This window comes from Silurus meridionalis, chromosome 1 (genome assembly GCF_014805685.1).
Source record: "Silurus meridionalis isolate SWU-2019-XX chromosome 1, ASM1480568v1, whole genome shotgun sequence".
Taxonomy (NCBI): domain Eukaryota; kingdom Metazoa; phylum Chordata; class Actinopteri; order Siluriformes; family Siluridae; genus Silurus; species Silurus meridionalis.
Genome location: NC_060884.1, coordinates 3,635,908 through 3,652,851, shown reverse-complemented (window position 1 = coordinate 3,652,851; position 16,944 = coordinate 3,635,908).

Genomic DNA, 16,944 nt, shown 5'->3' with positions numbered 1-16,944 from the left:
GAGTTTTTCTTTGACATGTTTGGTATTGGCTTGCTTATGGACAAGCGTATAGGCAGTAAAATATAAGGTATAACGAATAATCTGGATACATTTGAAAATGGCACTTTCGTCTAAAAATGCTCCTTTTCTACGCGATCATTTTCAATAGTTTCCTTAAAGTTGCTCATCTACACTGAAACATCTGAAAACGTTTACATCCCTGTACTCTGCAGGAGTAAAATGTAAGATGGCGGTTCCTATAAAACTTCGCAGTAATGTCGAGGAAAGGTACCGTCACATAACTAAAACGCAAAGGTACTGTAAAGTGTTTTCAAAAAGCTACATTTTCGTTGATGAAAACTCCGTCTCGGTTGTGGACCGAACACCAAAACTGAGAGCGAAAAATCTGCGTTTTCAAACAAAATCGTATTTGTGTCGACATGGCCTACATTTAAATTCGATACCCTACTTATCTCTGTTAAGCCGCTTTAGGACAATGTCCATTGTTAAACGTGTTATACCAACAAACCTGAATTGAATTAAACTGACATCTGACAAATAATAAATAATGTTTAGATTGTGTGTTTTGTGAGATTTCAGCAGTGAAAACTCCATTGCCCAATTCGACATGTCCAGACGGAAGTCCTGTCGGAATTTTAGGCAACAAAACATAACATTTTATTTTCTTGAAAACTTGCCATTTTTTTTTCAAATCAGAGACAAACAAGCTCCTCCGAAAAAGCCGATGCGTACTGTAGATGCTTGGAGTAATTTACGCCGCTGAAACGATATCAAGCTCTTCTCCATCAGCCTGGCGTTCAGCCCAGACAGGTTGATTCTCGACTCGAGCCTCCCCAGTTGAACCGTCGTTCCTGCCAGCTTACAATGAGAGATAATGGAGCGCTTTGTACGCCAGCCAGCTTTCAGCTGAATACAGTACCTACACGTATGAAACGCATCCAGAACCTGATTGCTTTTTATTAAACCGTCCTCTGTGACTGCTTAATCTTTCAAATGCTGGAGGTGTGTGTGTGTGTGTGTGTGTGTGTGTGTGTGTGTGTGTGTGTGTGTGTGTGGGCAAAACGCAGAGTTATATTAATACACTGGTTTTAATGCATTGTTTCTATGGTAACGGCTAGTTCGAAGAACATTGTTGAATAAAAGCATGTTGTGTGATTACATTTTGCTAGGCCAATACAATAAAAAAGTATAGTCAGTTGCTCTAAAGTTTGTTTTTGTTTGTCAGCTTTTTTATTTGTAAGGAGACTCCAGTGTCAACGTGCCAGTTTTCTGAGATGGGAAAGTTCCCACAATTCACTACATTTTCTGTCTCATTACAAGGTAAATTTTGACAATTTTCTTTTTTCCAAAAGAATAAATAGGAAAGAACACTAGTATTGCTTTGATAACAGGTAAAAACAGGAACTCATTTCAGATGTTATAATAACAAATAAAATTCACACATTTACTATCATGTAACTATATATATTATTGAGGTGGTAGCTCAGTGGTCAAACTCTCTGGATTACCTATTGAAAGGCTGGTTCAAGCCCCAGTATTGCCAAGTTGTCACACTTGGGGCCCCTGAGCAAGGCCCTTAACCCACTGTGCTCCATGGCTGACCCTGTGCTCTGACCTTAGCTAGCTAGAAATTGGGATATGTGAAGAAAAGAATTTCACTGTGCTGTAATGTATATATGATATATAAAGGTTTCTTTATAAAGCTATGTTTCTCTCTCTCTCTCTCTCTCTCTCTCTCTCTCTCTCTCTGTTGAGTTTAACATGCTCCTGAGGTAACAGTGTTTCTGCCACATTCTTCTCTCTGTACCTGCCTGATTTATCCTGACACCCATCCTGACCACCTCTGGATGAAGTTCTCCAAAAATGCAAAGTTACTGTGGAGGGTTAAATTCAAGACACATAAAGAAAGATTTTGACTGTAATTAATATTCTGCTTAGGGCTGCATTTGCCATGAACACTTTTTCCATCAGTGAACAGTTGATAACCTCAAAATTGAAGGAACAATAATAAATGAACATTTGCTGTCACTTAGATAAGAAAGGGTTCCCTTTTGAGTTTGGTCCCCCTTAAGGTTTTTTTTCTTATAACATCGAAGTTATTGTTAGGAGTTTTTAGAGTTTTATTCCTGCCATTTCACCACTGGCTCTCTAATTTGGGGTAAACTTGAAGGGGGAAATTTAGGACACTAAAATGTATATTTATAATCTTGTTTTATCTTTAAAGCTGCTTTGGGATGATGTTCATGGTTAAAAGTGGTATACAAAAAAAATGTAACTAAATTGAATGAAATGTAACTGTAAACAGATAAAAAGTACTATGTAGGGTTTTTTAATTAGCCACTGGCTCGCTCATTTTGGGTAAACCTATAGAGTCAAATTTATGAACTCAAATGAATATTTGTAATCTATCTCTTTCTTTAAAGCTGCTTTGGGATGATGTTCATGGTTAAAGTGCTATACAAAGTTGAATTGAATAAAATGTAACTATATAAGGTTACTATAATAGGTATTCCTATCAAAGCATGTAGGTGTTGTGTTTTATTCCCCTTTTCTGGTATATAAACCACAGTTTATACCTCAACGATTTCTGTTTTGTAAAAATTCTCTCATATTTGCAGCGTCTAGCCTGGACCACCCCCCGGACCGGCATGTTTAAGGCTAGTTTAAGTGCTCAAGCCCAAGCCTATTAATTACTGAACGTCTAACACCATTGGATTAACAGCATTATGCTGGATGAGTGAGGTCATTGGCCTTGCTCATCTGATTTAATTAAGTCAATATCTGAGACCTGGACTAGAAGCTCTATTTACTACTTAGGTGACCTGCATCACCGCTCTGGATTTTACAACAATGCAGTTGTAAGATTTAATCAGAGGTGGGAAGTAATGGAGTACAAATACTTCGTTACTGTACTTAAGTAGATTTTTCTGGTATCAGTACTTTACTCCACTATTTATATTTCAGACAACTTTTTACTTTTACTCATTACATTTTTACACAAATATCTGTACTTTTTACTTCTTACATTTTCAAAACCGGCTCGTTACTTTAGTTTGAATCCACTGATTTGGTGAAATATTTTGTTTATTTTCATTGTGCGCCGATTTCAGCCGAACAACCGATTTCCTGTTACTGCGTGTCTTTTTCAATCTGCTGGTGTATAAAGTCCTGTCTCTCACTCACCACAGATGTAGACTAGTTTACAGAGCTAACAATCAGCAGAATGCAGTAAGAAGTTTGGGGTTAAAGTGGATGAGACAGAAGGAGTCAGTGATGTAAACATGACTGAGATCAGACACATTCCTGATCATCATCATCTTTTCTCTGCTTGTGTTCTATATGTGGATCTTCAGCCTGGATACATTCATTAGGTAACAACATTTTAATTCATTTTGTATTATATATATATATATATATATATATATATATATATATATATATATATATATATATATATATATATATATATATGTATGTATGTATGTATGTATATATGTATATTTGGCTGTCAAAATTAAAATTATTGTAAACGGCACTACATTTTATTAACGCTATCAATTCGGCGCGCATTTCTGTTTCACCATTTTTATAGAAAATGTAAATACATAAATAAATAACTAAATAAAAAAGAGGCACAATTAAAACCTTCGGCAAAAAATACGTTTATCCACGACGTCCTTTCTTAGATATAAAATAAATAAATAAACTCCAGATAAAAATATTTTTAATCAGTAATCTTTTGTTTTATTTCTGCGCCAAGTCTCAAATCAAACACCAAATCCGCCATGTTTTACACAATTAACCCTCTGGGTGGCGTTTTGTGGAGTTTTCCCTCATAATGGCGACACAAACTTAAATTACTGTCTTTATTGATCGTACAGATAAAAACAATACATCATTCAAATCTGTAAAATGTCTATAATTTTCTATATATAAGCTTCCTGACTTGACTTGAAGAGGTGCAGTTTCTCCGGTATCACCTCATTAACTGTCCGTGTGGAAACATAGCAAAGGCTCTTAATGATGTCCACACGTCTCTGCACTGATATAGCCTTTATATTTAATCACTGTACATATGCTTACATACATATCACATGCTGTAAATATGATACATGTTTAACACCTCCAAGCTGCCAGTTTTGGGCACCTGAGCAAGCCCTTAACTCACTACTGCTCATTTAGTAAATGAGATCATTAAGAGTCGCTCGGGATAAACACTTCCAACAGGAAGTGGCTATATCTCGCTATCTTTGTCTCTCTATTTTCTCTATCTTATTGTCTCTGTGTCTCTTTTAGTAAATGTCTCTGTCTCACTGTATTACTGTCTTTCTCTTGCTGTCTCTCTATTTGTTTCTCACTCTTTGTAGGGCTGTGTCTGTGTCTCCTTGTCTTTGTCTCTGTCTTTCCTGCTTATTTACATGTCTAACAAAGTTTTGAGTTTTGAAAGTAATGCCATTAGCGATCGATGATGAAAGACTTTCCTGGTTTGATTCTTACCTCTAGTTTCATATTGAACATTATAAGAAGTTTATAAAAACAGAACAATGAAAGATCATTAAAATTGGTTGCTGGTAAATCATGGTATATCAGTGGTGCAGGTGTTGGAGATGTGGTTCTTGTACCTGAGTCACTTCTCATAGACTTCGAGTACCTGAGAGAATGTACAGGAAGGAGAAGTTTTGACCCTCTACCATCATGATCTAAGAGAAAACAGTGGTCTCTTAACTATAGAAAAACCAAGAGTCCAATAAGCAAAGCCTTGTTTGTCACCCCTCTGGTAGTGTAGTGGTTAGTAATGCTGCCTCTGCTAACTGACTCACCCGGTTCAATTCCTACCCCTTAGTTTTCATTTAAATTGTTTAAAAAGTTTTATAAAAGAACCAAAAAAGGTCCTAAAAATCAGGATCTTGCAGGAGATCCTGTGGCTCAATTGGAAGAGCTTTGCCTCTGGGTTGAGAGGTTGCTGGTTCAAACCCCGGCCAGGACTCAAAGTTAAGAGTGTGGAAGGTTCCAGTGACCATAGTGAGGAAGGTGTCAGAAATGGCTGCATGGAAGGTTGGTTGTGGACGGTTTCAGAGGGCGTATCCTGAACCAGGGGGGCAATATTCAGGCGTCTGCCCCCCTGCCACCCGAGAAGCTGAAAACAGGGGCTTATGAAGCAAAAGCATCCAAAAAAAGTATGAACTCAGGCTCCTGGCAAAAAATTTATTTAATAACCTTTTTGCCTCCTCCCCCTAAATACAAAACTATCACCCTCAATTTTTCTGAGGCTGTAACCCAGCAGGTCTTCACAGCCTTTGCTCACAGTCACCCAGTCCATTGCTCAACATACATTAATTTCCACACAACTTACCTAGTGTGGGGACAAGCCAGATTTGAACCAGCAACCTCTGAGCTCAGAGGCAAGGCTTTTACCACAAAGCCATCAAGTCCCACAACACACCTTTTTTTTTTTGGGGGTTTATCCTTCGTTTCATGCTTCAAAGCAAGAAATTCAGACCAAAAAGAAACACAGAACGCAGGAATCGAACCCTGAACCCCACCAACAGCAAAATACCAGTTTTAACCCACTGAACCATCTGGAAGGACAGGCTGTGCTAATTGTTTAGAGCAGGTCTATCTTTCTTTTAAACCATCAACGCAAGAATATAATGCTAAAGACAGACTTAGGAAGCAAACCCATATCGTGACTAGCAGGGACAATGCAGGATTTGAACCCAGATTCACACCATTAGCACCAGCATTAACCCACTGAACCATCAGGAAGGACAAGCTGGAAGCTTGTTTAGAGCAGGTCTATCTTTCTTTTTAACCCATCAAAACAAGAATATGAAGATGTAGGAATCAGGAATTTAACCTACCTCATAACTAGCAGACATAAAGCCAGGTTTGAACCCTGACCACCAACATTAGCAAAGTACTAGCCTTAACCCACTAAACCATCAGGAAAAAACAGGATGGGAAGCTTGATTAGAGCAGGTCTATCTTTCTTTTTAAACCATCAACACAAGAATTTAACGTTAAGAAAGATGTAGGAAGCGAATACAGATGTAAGTAGCACAAGTTGAACCCACATTGTAAATAGCAGGATTCGAACCATGATCCCACCACCAGCGAGACACCAACGTTAACCCATTGAACCATCGGTGAGGACAGACTAGGAAGCTTGTTTAGAGCAGGTCTATCTTTCTTTCCAACCCATTAAAAACAAAAATATATCGCTAAAGAAAAACGTAGAAAGTGAATCCTGATCGTGACTGGCAGGCAGAAAGCAGGATTCGAACCCTGAACCCCACTAAAAGCACGACACCTGATTTAACCCACTGAACCATCAGGGAAGACAGGCCAGGAAGTTTGTTTAGAGCAGGTCTATCTACCTTTAAACCATCAACACAAGAATATAAAGCTAAAGAAAGATTTAGGAAGCAGGAACATAACCGACATCGCAACTAGCAGGATTCAAACCCTGATCCTTACTATCAGCGAGGTACCAGCCTTATTCCGATGAACCATGGAAGAGATCAGACAGGGATGCATGTTTAGATGAGGCACAAGCCTTAAACCACTGAGCGACCACTGCTGAAAAGCATGTGTGCTTTTTGGAGGGTTCATACTTTGTTTCATGCCAGCGCAATAAGAAAGAAGGCATGCAGGACTGGCTTTGAAACCTTATCACCAGCGTGGACTATATTAAGGACCATGTTCAGGCACAAGCCTTAACCCACTGAGCTACCACAGAAGTGCCTTTTTTTTTGGTGGGGTTATCTTTCATTAAAGACCAGGAAATCAAGAAATTAATCCAACACAGAAAGGACAAAATTGAAATGTTTTCAGAGGGGACAAGGTCCAGAAGATTTATTTACCAACATGGCAAACAGCTCGACCAGGAATCAAACTCTCAAACTCATCCTTGTGGGGACCCTGACATTAACCCACTAGGCTATCACAGCCATCCAGCTAGCCATCCATCCATCCATCCATTTATCTATCTATCTATCTATCTATCTATCTATCTATCTATCTATCTATCTATCTATCTATCTATCTATCTATCTATCTATCTATCTATCTATCTATCTATCTATCTATCTATCTATCTATCTATCTAATATGATGTGAGGTCCAGTTAACAGCTAAAACAGGTAGAAGTAATAACTACTTTTTACTTAAGTACATGTCTGAGCCAAAACTTCTTTACTTTCACTTGAGTAAAAAAGTTTAATCAGTACTTTAACTTTTACCCGAGTATTTTAAAACATGAGGATCTGTAATTCTACTTAAGGAAAGGATGTGTGTACTTTTGCCACCTCTGGATTGAATGTATGAGATAAAAACAAATAAAAAAGGTATTATTACGTTTTATTTTTTATTTTTGTACCATAATCTATATTCCTGGCAGGGTGAATGTTTCAGTTGATCTCTAGACAAAAAATCGGATTGGTCTCATACAGTCTGTATTGTCCTATATAGTCTTGTATATAAGCTAAATGTATAGTGTTGTTATTTATGTCTAGACTTTTGAGAGTCAGCTGGAACCAAATTTCTTGTGTGTCAACACACTTGGCTAATAAACCTGATTCTTATTGTGATACAACGGTTACTGGCAATAGATGTGTGTGTGCTATTAGGATCAAGCTTTTTCTAGTTCTACTTTTATTTTGTACATTAATCTCACCATGCACTGCTCCAAGCTCCTCCCTCCGATCCTTAACCACTGCTCAACTGGTCCCACCATCTCTCAGGGTACAAGGAACAAGATGTTGGAACAAACTTCCACTTGATGTTTGAGACTTACAGTGTTCAAACCTACCTTTTTAGGGATGTGGTAACTCAGTGGTTAAAACTCTGGGTTACTGATCAGAAGGTTGGGAGTTCAAGCCCTGGTATTGCCAAACTGCCAATTTTGGGGCCCTTGAGCAAGGCTCTTAAGTCTCTGCCTCTATATGGGATATGCAAAGAAAAAATTTGACTCATAAAATTATCATGAGCCAAAAACCTTCTTTTCAACTACTTAAAAAAATCATGCAAATGAGGCCACGGGTGCTGTGGCAAGTTTATTCCTCTCAAAATGTTCTGCTTGCTGTTGAACTGACGCTGAACCGTATGTTCATGCTAAGTAGATACCACCAAGCGCCAATCAAAACAAGTTCAAATCTGGATCAGCTGATTTCACAAAGTGTAGTTGAGTAAAAAGTCAAATATTTGAATTTGAAATGTAGTAAAGTTAATGTAAAAGTCTCTTCCAAAGCAAAAACACTTCAGTAACATACAAATACATAAAAAAGCTACTTAAGTACAGTAACAAATTACATTTAATATGCTACTATACACAGCACAATTTTAAGTCACTGGATACTGATACCTGCCAAATGCCATAAGTATAAATGTAAAGGTAAATAACTAATGTAGGATTTATTATCATAACTGCTCATGTACTGTTTTGTTACATGTTACAGTCCATAAAAAAAGCCAATACCAAACAAATTTCAAACCAAGTTGTCTGGATCGCTTCTAGCTCCCAGTATAGTACTCCCGGGATAATCATTTAGATTTTAAAGAAGTATTGAACGTTTTGTCTGATGTTTACTTTCGTCCGAATTGCGCAAGTAAACACGGATGTGCGTAAGAGCGGGAAACTGAGAGCCCTGATGATACTGCGCAACGTTCATCTCGAATCGTCTTGTTCGTATAAATAATCCAGACGTGTCTGCTTAAGCGCTGCTGCTCGGCGTCTACCTGTGCACTGCGTTCTCGCAGGACCGCCGCGCGGCCTGCTCTCACCCTCACCAATAACCTTTAATATTTCATACTCTTGCTCTGATCTGCTCTCCGAGAGAGAGTCTACTCACCGAGAGCGAGAGAAGATAGAGGTATCCACTCTCCCCTTGCTTTTTTTTTTCTTCCTTGCCCAGGATTATTTTCGTACCTGTTCAAACGCACAGGAGTTAAATTATTCAGATGTTGGCCCGCTTGCGCCAAGCAGAAGAAAAAGCACCTACGAGCGCTGACAAAAAGGGATACAGTGAGGTAAAGAGAGGCTGCCTTGGGGAAGGAGAAAAAAAAAAAAAAACATGAGAAAACAAGCCAGCCGCTTCTCACAAACCTGAGCCTTAGGTTGCATCATCTATAATGCATAGAGCGCGCACTCACCGAAATGGATCACGGGGAACTTGTACATGTAGCCCACGCAGACCTAACCTGATATGACAAGGTTTTAAACCTATTACTAATGTAGCCCGTTATTTTTAGGCGAGATTTTTAAAACGGCCGGCTTTGCCGATGTTTCTTTTAACGTGCTCCTTGATTTCGAAACCCGCAAAAACACTATGCTAGGCAACTTTCCATAGACGTCGATACACAGAGACTGTAACCACTTTTTTTCTTTTTTCTTCTTCGCTTTTATCGTCGCTCTGAGGGAAAATGTGTTTTGAAATGTTAAGCCAGAGAATGTTTGTTTCAGTTCCATTTGTTTGGCCAAGATTTTTGGGTGGAATGAAACCACAAAGTAACTGCTTTATATCCTGAAAAACATGGAGCGTTACAAAGCATCATATCAGCGACAGGCAATTGAGACGAAACAGGCATGGACTTAAGAAAAAAGAGTTTTTCTGTTTTGAAATTCTACACTGGATTATACCGGAAGGATTTTAACCTCAAATCAAGCTGAATGTTTAAATATTTGTGTAGCGGTCATGGAAAACTCTTTACATGGTGACATTTTCTACTCTATATATACATACACTGAAAAAGAAAGACTTTTTGAATGTTACGTTTCTTTTCGTGGCACAACCACAAATCGTAGCATTTTACCATGTTTGGTTAAAAGTGAAAAGAGAAACTGGAGAAAGATTTTAATTCTGGTGGTGGAGTAAGAACATGTGGGCATTTTGACATTTCATGCAGTTTTTTTCCTCCTACTATTTCATCAGCACCTGAATTTCTAGTACTTCCTACTTGATTTCTCTGAAATACATAAAGCAAGCAAATGCATTTTTTTGAAACCTTGCTTATGGAATCATTGGGTGGTGTAACACACTCTACCTTCCCCCTTTGTTTCCGTATGCATATAGCTAGTACAGTCATTTACCTGTTACCTAGTTGAAAGTAATTCATGTTGTTTATTTCTACAATGATCTATTTGTAGAAAGAGGGTAGAAGGAAACACATTTGACAAATAATCCACATGCTGGTATCTACTGAACAATAGGAACCATTAGGCACCATTAAGACATCTTTACAGAAAGTTTCTACAATGGTTTCTTTGGGTTTAATGATGATTTAATATGTTCAGGAACACTAGACATAGTGGTAACCATTGGGTTATGGTTAACTGCTGGTTTGTAATGGTATTTATGCTGGCAACTATTAATGTTTTTTTTCCAGCAGTTATATAGGTAATTAGCTACACTATACACATTACATTAGCTACACTATATACTGTCATTCCCAAACTTTCTTACACACACTCTTGTTTTCTTTCCTGATCCAGAACAAGACATGGATAATGTCCTACCTCTTTATGCTCTCCTTCCTGTTCCATGCTGTACTAACAGTCTTTTTGAATTAAAGGAACTCTTTTGAATGCATTACTTTTCATAATAATTCTATTAGACAGGCTGACTGGATTTATACTGGACCCGGTGCTTTCCTCAGACAAGTTCCTGCCGTCTAGGGTTCTCTGCTACTCTTCATTGTTCTTGATGCACGTGATGGTTAAATACACACCGCTTGTTTCGCGAACGAGAAGGAATTATGAACTGATAATAAAAGATGGAGTGAAGGGGCTTTAGGGAAGTGGGAAAGAGAGAGAAAGACAGAGATACAGAGAAACAAATGGGGTGAGTCACAAAGCACCTGAAGCTCATGCGATTTTTATTAATTCCTGCCTAAAATAGGGCATTGAGGAGTAAAATTGCAGCACAAATGACAAGAACAATTATGAGAGTGATTTCTCTTCCCTTGAAGACTCTGGGTATGAACTTGCATCCATATGTGTGTGTGTTTATATGCATGTGAACTTTGTTTTCCCAGCCATAATTGAATAAATGTTCCAACTACTCTACTGCTATTTTCAGTCGTATTTTTTTCTCCTACAAGTCTACAGTCTGTGGGTTGAACAAGAGCCAAGATATAACGCAAAACTGTCCTGTTTTTCTCATTTCTTCTACAGATTTGCCCCAGATCATGCCTCATGATCATTATGCTGCATTTAACAAAAAGTCTCAATTTGCCATTTATGATCTCTGACTAGGAAAGAAGTAAATAAAAGAATATCCAACTTGGAATTTCTATTTGGCAACTTGGGGCGGTCTTCTTAATAGCCGAGATCAGAAAGTGACATCATATCAAAATAACTGGTTGGAGGATGATAAAAAGCAAGTGACATCAACTCGCAGTAGCTGAGCTGTAAACAATGAAGCAGTTCTCGCTTTTAAATTAGTTCTGCTGTATATACAATTATTTACTTTAAATCTGGCAACATACACTGTATGGTCAAAATTATTTGGACACCTGTCTTTTCCAGCCATATGTTGTTCTTCTTCAAATTGTTAGCACACAATCTACAGCATGCATTTGGATGCTGTAATATTTAATTGACTTGAACTAGAAGATCCAAACCTGCTACCTGACTTTATTAACACCCCTGTAGCTGAATGAACACAAATTCCCTCAAGTACCCTCCAAATCTAGTGGAACATCTTTCTAGAAGAGTGAAGGTTATTATACAAGCAAATGGGGACTAAATTTGAAAAAGAATGTTCAAAAAATCACAAATTTTATAGTCATGTGTCCACAAACTTTGATCTATAGGGTGTATATGTTAATAAATCTTAATGACATTTAAGAAGGTGAACATGCATCAATTATTTCGTTTAAATAGCAAAAGAGAAAATACGAATAACATTAAAAAAGAAAATAATAATAATAAAGACACGCATGAGAACGTATAAACCGAGTTCATCTTGTGAACCTGTCTTCTGTACATAATTCTGCTGCCTACTTTGAAGTTTTATAGGTGTGTGTATGGGCAAGTGTGTGTATTTGTGTGTGTATTGTGGCACTGCTCTTTAGAATTTACAATACTCACTTAACTAAAAGCAGGACGCCTGTCATGATATCAGCTCGGCTTCTCTCAAAGACATAAAGTCTAACATCTGCGTCTGCCCTTACAGATTCCTGGAAGTGAGTGCTCAAAATAGTTATAAAAAAGGTCTAGAAATAAAGACACACATATTGACACATAAACGCACGCATGCCTACATAGTTCTTGCTGTTAATATTGATGTCTTAGGTCAGAACGTAGTTTAATAATAGATGCAGGCACATACGATGATGGATAAGTTTATCAAAAAAATTTCTGATTATGATTACATACTACCTGCCCAAAAAATTGTGGTACAATGCTAGGAAATGCGAAATGTAACAATAACAGAGGGCTGCTGATCTGCGAAGCACTGCCACATCTCCCACTTGGTTTGTGGTTTGTGGATTAAAGAGCTGTAATAGATGGTAGAGAAGTGATTAAGTCCAGGCGAAAAGGACCTGTCAGCGTGTCGGTGTAAAGCAGACACCCTGCAGCTAAATGCAGTCGATGTGATCAAGTCTACTCTCCTGTCTCACTTCGCATCGCCCAAATCAGCGCACAATGCCGCGATCGCTTAATGCGTTCCCAAGACACGGATGCGCACTCTAAGTGCATCCCCTGCGATGCGTTAATTCACGAACCGCAGGGAATCCGAAAGCAAACAAGTTGCCTGGAAATTTGCTGTTTGGCAAACTGGACGTTGCTTCAAACAGCAAAATGAATAACTCGGAAAGTACCTCATTATATTGAGGAAGTTTCATATAAGTGAAACATCGACACTTTCAAATGTGATCAGTGCAATTATTTTTTTTTTATCATACAACCATTAAAAAAGCTTTTTTCAAAGGATGATGGAATGAGCCAGTAACATGGTACCCCCCAAAAATTTGCTTATATTAAATTTTTTTTTTTTTTTAAAGATTTTTTTCCCCCCTGTTTGCATGTTAGTTCCTGGTCAATTTGGATCTACAAGAATCCTTGGATTATATCACAATGCTGTCAGATTCTCGATTGGTCAGAAGTTGATTGATTTTTAAAAACAGCACCTTGGACACTGTACACATACTGTATATGCATGCTTTAATACATTGCCATATCCATCTACCTATATGGATGAGCAGATGGTCGACATTAACAGATTTAAGTCTGTAAATGTTGATTAGACGTTTTCACTTAGTGTTAAATTGATGAGGTGTTTACATTGCAATTTCTTTTTCCTTTTTTTCTTGGAAGACGTCTTTAGTGCAAGCATACTAAATTTGTAAATTGAATTTTCCAACACTTTGGGATGGACAGTACTGCAAAGTTATCGGTGTCAAATAAGTGAGACTGAGCCCATGTCCACACTAATATGTTAATATTTGAAAACGTTACATTTTCTCTGGGCTTTTGTCTTCTGTCCACACTGAGACGGTATTTTCAGTCAACGAAAACGCAGTTTTTGCATCACAGTGTGGACTGTGAAAATGGAGGCTTTCGAAAACAAATGATGAATTTTTAGTCATCGCTATGACGTAAATAAAAAAGTAAATGAAAGTAAATAAACACCAGGTGGAAATAAGACGTGTCTTATGTTTTGCTCCAATAAGGGACGTAATTGTTTTCAGACGTTTTAGTGTGGACGAGCAAATTTTGGGAAATGATTGAAAAAGAAAGTGTGGACGTGACAAAAAACAAAAATGCTGTAATCAAATTTATCCAGATTATTGTAGACGTAGTGCCACAATAAAATGTCAACACATACATAATTTAAAAAGGATAAAACTATCATTGTAAGCTAGTTGCTGTGATAGAAGGTGGATTGTCCTGTTTGGTCCCCAGTATAACAATCACCTGACTGATTGTTGTAGAAATGTCTCTCTAAATGTCAGTGTGTGTTACTGACACTACTTCCTTTGTACGTAGTCTTTTATTTTTTCACAGTTTTTTTGTCCCATTCTTTCCTGTTCAGGTTGCTGAGGCTGATGAAGCATGACAGGTCTCCGGTCCTTGTTATGAGAGCAGATAAAATTCACTCTGTGCTTTTTTAGCACTAAAACGAAAAGCTAAGTTCTCTACTCATGCAGAATGGGTTTACATAGCTGACCAGACAGTGAGCACAGTCTGCGCAGGTAGACGAATACAAAGAAAGAAAAAAAGAAAGAAAGAAAGAAAGAAAGAAAGAAAGAAAGAAAGAAAGAAAGGGAGGATGAAGTCAAACAAGAGACGGGTGTACAAACAAAATGCAAAATCAGTTGACGGTGCAATCAGCAAGACTAACTTCTACTACAGTGTTAAAGGAAAAATCTGTCCTGAATGACTTGTGTATTATTTATATTTATCAGTAATATGTGATGTTTTAATGACATCCAAACCATTAAAAATTCCTTTAAACATTTGAAATAATTAGTATTTGAAAGCTGCACATATTCCTGAGGTAAAAGTTAAATATTTCTTGAGATATATTACTGAGAAAAAGGTTGAAGATGTTCCTAAGGTAAAATATACACATTTTCCTGAGGTAAAAATTGTATATGTTTATATGTTGACCATTCTTCTAAAGTGAAAGTTAGAAATGTCTTTAGGTAAACATTTTGCTGAGGTAAAACTTAACTATTTTCTTAAGGTAAAAGTTGAATTTATCCCTGAGATGAATGTTACACATGTTCCTGTATGTATGTTTCTAAACTCAATGTAACACATGAAAGGGTTACCTCACATGAAAGTTTAAAATTTCATGTACCTGAGGTAAAAGCTGCATATTTGAATGAGCTAAAACCATGTTCCTAAAGCTAAGTTGTAAGTCAATTCCATGCATGTTCCTGAGATAAAAGCTGAACATGTTCCTAAAGGAAGGGTTACAGTATATATTTTAAGTTACTCATTGCTGAGGTCAAAATTATACAGTTGTTCATTGGGTATGTGTTAAACATACTCCCGAAGTAAAACCTGCAAGCTTACGTAAGGTAAAAGTTATCTGTAAGACGTAAAACATTCCTGAAGAAAATTTTAAATACTATACTTTCCTGAGGTAAAAGGTTTGCCTGAAACAAAAGTTCAACATGCACCTTTGATCAAATTTAAGTTTTGTAAATTGAAAGTTACCCATTTCAACTGTAACGAGTAATTTACACACTTTGATATAATTACGAAGTTTCGTTTTAGTTTGTTCCATCCTTTCATCATAGTGAAGGGTAAATAAAACCTATTTTTATGTAATACATCCTTTGGTCATTTACATTTATGGCAGTTGACAGATGCCACAATCCAGACTGACTTTGATGTCTATATACATTATGAAAATGGTTCATTAGCACACAAAGAAAACCATCACACTAAAAACTCTTTTGGGAGAGAAAATAGTTAGAAGTAAGGTTTTTTTTTTTTTTTTGCCAAGGATTTTTAAGGTCATTAGACGTCATCTGAAGACTAAAAACTCAGCTGCTCAGACATCAAGTTAAAATTTATTCCACTTCCTCAATGCTAGAACAGAGAAAAGTCTAAAAGCATGTCTTCCTTGGTGAGATTGTGGGACTAGTTGATAAGTGTTTGAGGATTTTTAGGAGGAGTATGGTGCAATGTAGTGTGAGATAAGTACTGTGAGGTAGAGGGGGTGTTGGTTCGTTTTTTGCTTTGAAGGTGAGCACCAGTGTTTTAAATCTGATGTGGGTAGCAATGGGAAGCCAGTGAAGGGAGCGCAGCAGAAGGTTGGTTAAACCCATTGAAAGGTTGAATAAAGTGGGCATTTCGGCTGGCATAGGAGCATCTCCAATAATGAAATGGATTAGCAGCAGGTTAGATTAAATTAGCAATAACACACACAGACACACACCAAAACAGAGTGAAGGTGTGTGAGATGGTAAGGAGTTTAGTTGAGATTAAAAATCATGTGTCAGGTGTTATACTGTGATGTTTTTGGCAAACCTTTGCTAATACATTCATAGCAAAACACACACACACACACACACACACACACACACACACACACACACACACGCGGACACCACAGCAGCAGAATTGCGATTTAAAATGATTATGGTGTCGTTATGCAGCGCTAAGGCTAATAGCACCCATCTAAACTTGTCAATCTCCTTACAGCCGAACACGACAGCCTTCCTATCATCCCCACTTTTTCTCCCCCGTTATCCCTTTGCTTCCCCCTCTATCCTCCACTCAGCCTGCTCTCTCTATAAAACCTGACATCTTATTTTAATGGCACCATTTTCACATCACCAGAGAAGTGCCAAAAAAAGAAGGAAGGGAGGAAAGGAGGGAGGGAAGGAGGAAGGGAGGGATCTTAAAAAGAAAAGTAGTCAAATTTGTCAAATCTGTTTGCAGACTAATTTTCCAATATTGCGATATGAGCATGTGAAACCGAGAGGGTGGTGGTGGTGGTGGTGTGTGTGTGTGTGTGTGTGTGTGTGTGTGGTGGAGGGGGGGGTCGATTAGCTAACAAAGGCAGTTCATCTCAGGGCCAGGAGTGTGTGTCTGTGTGTGTGTGTGTCTGTGTGTCTGTGTGCAGGTGACAGAACATGATGAAACTGAGTGTTGTTTTAACGGCTGTTCTGTTCTCCCACTGGATGATGACAGTGGCGTAATATCAGGTCTGAAGAATGTCTGTTTAACTCTGCTATTATTCTCCTGCCTGCCATCACTTTCACACACACACACACAGAGAGAGAGAGAGAGAGAGAGAGAGAGAGAGAGAGAGAGATGAGTGAAATAACTGAAGGAGTGTGGGAGTGTGTAGGTTCAGCTGTGTGATCACCTGGATTCTGGCAAACTGCAGGGAGAGAGTTTAGTTTGGCTTGATCGTATGGTCTTTGAACCCAGAGAGAAGGAGAGAGAGAGAGAGAGAGAGAGAGAGAGAAGAGAACAGG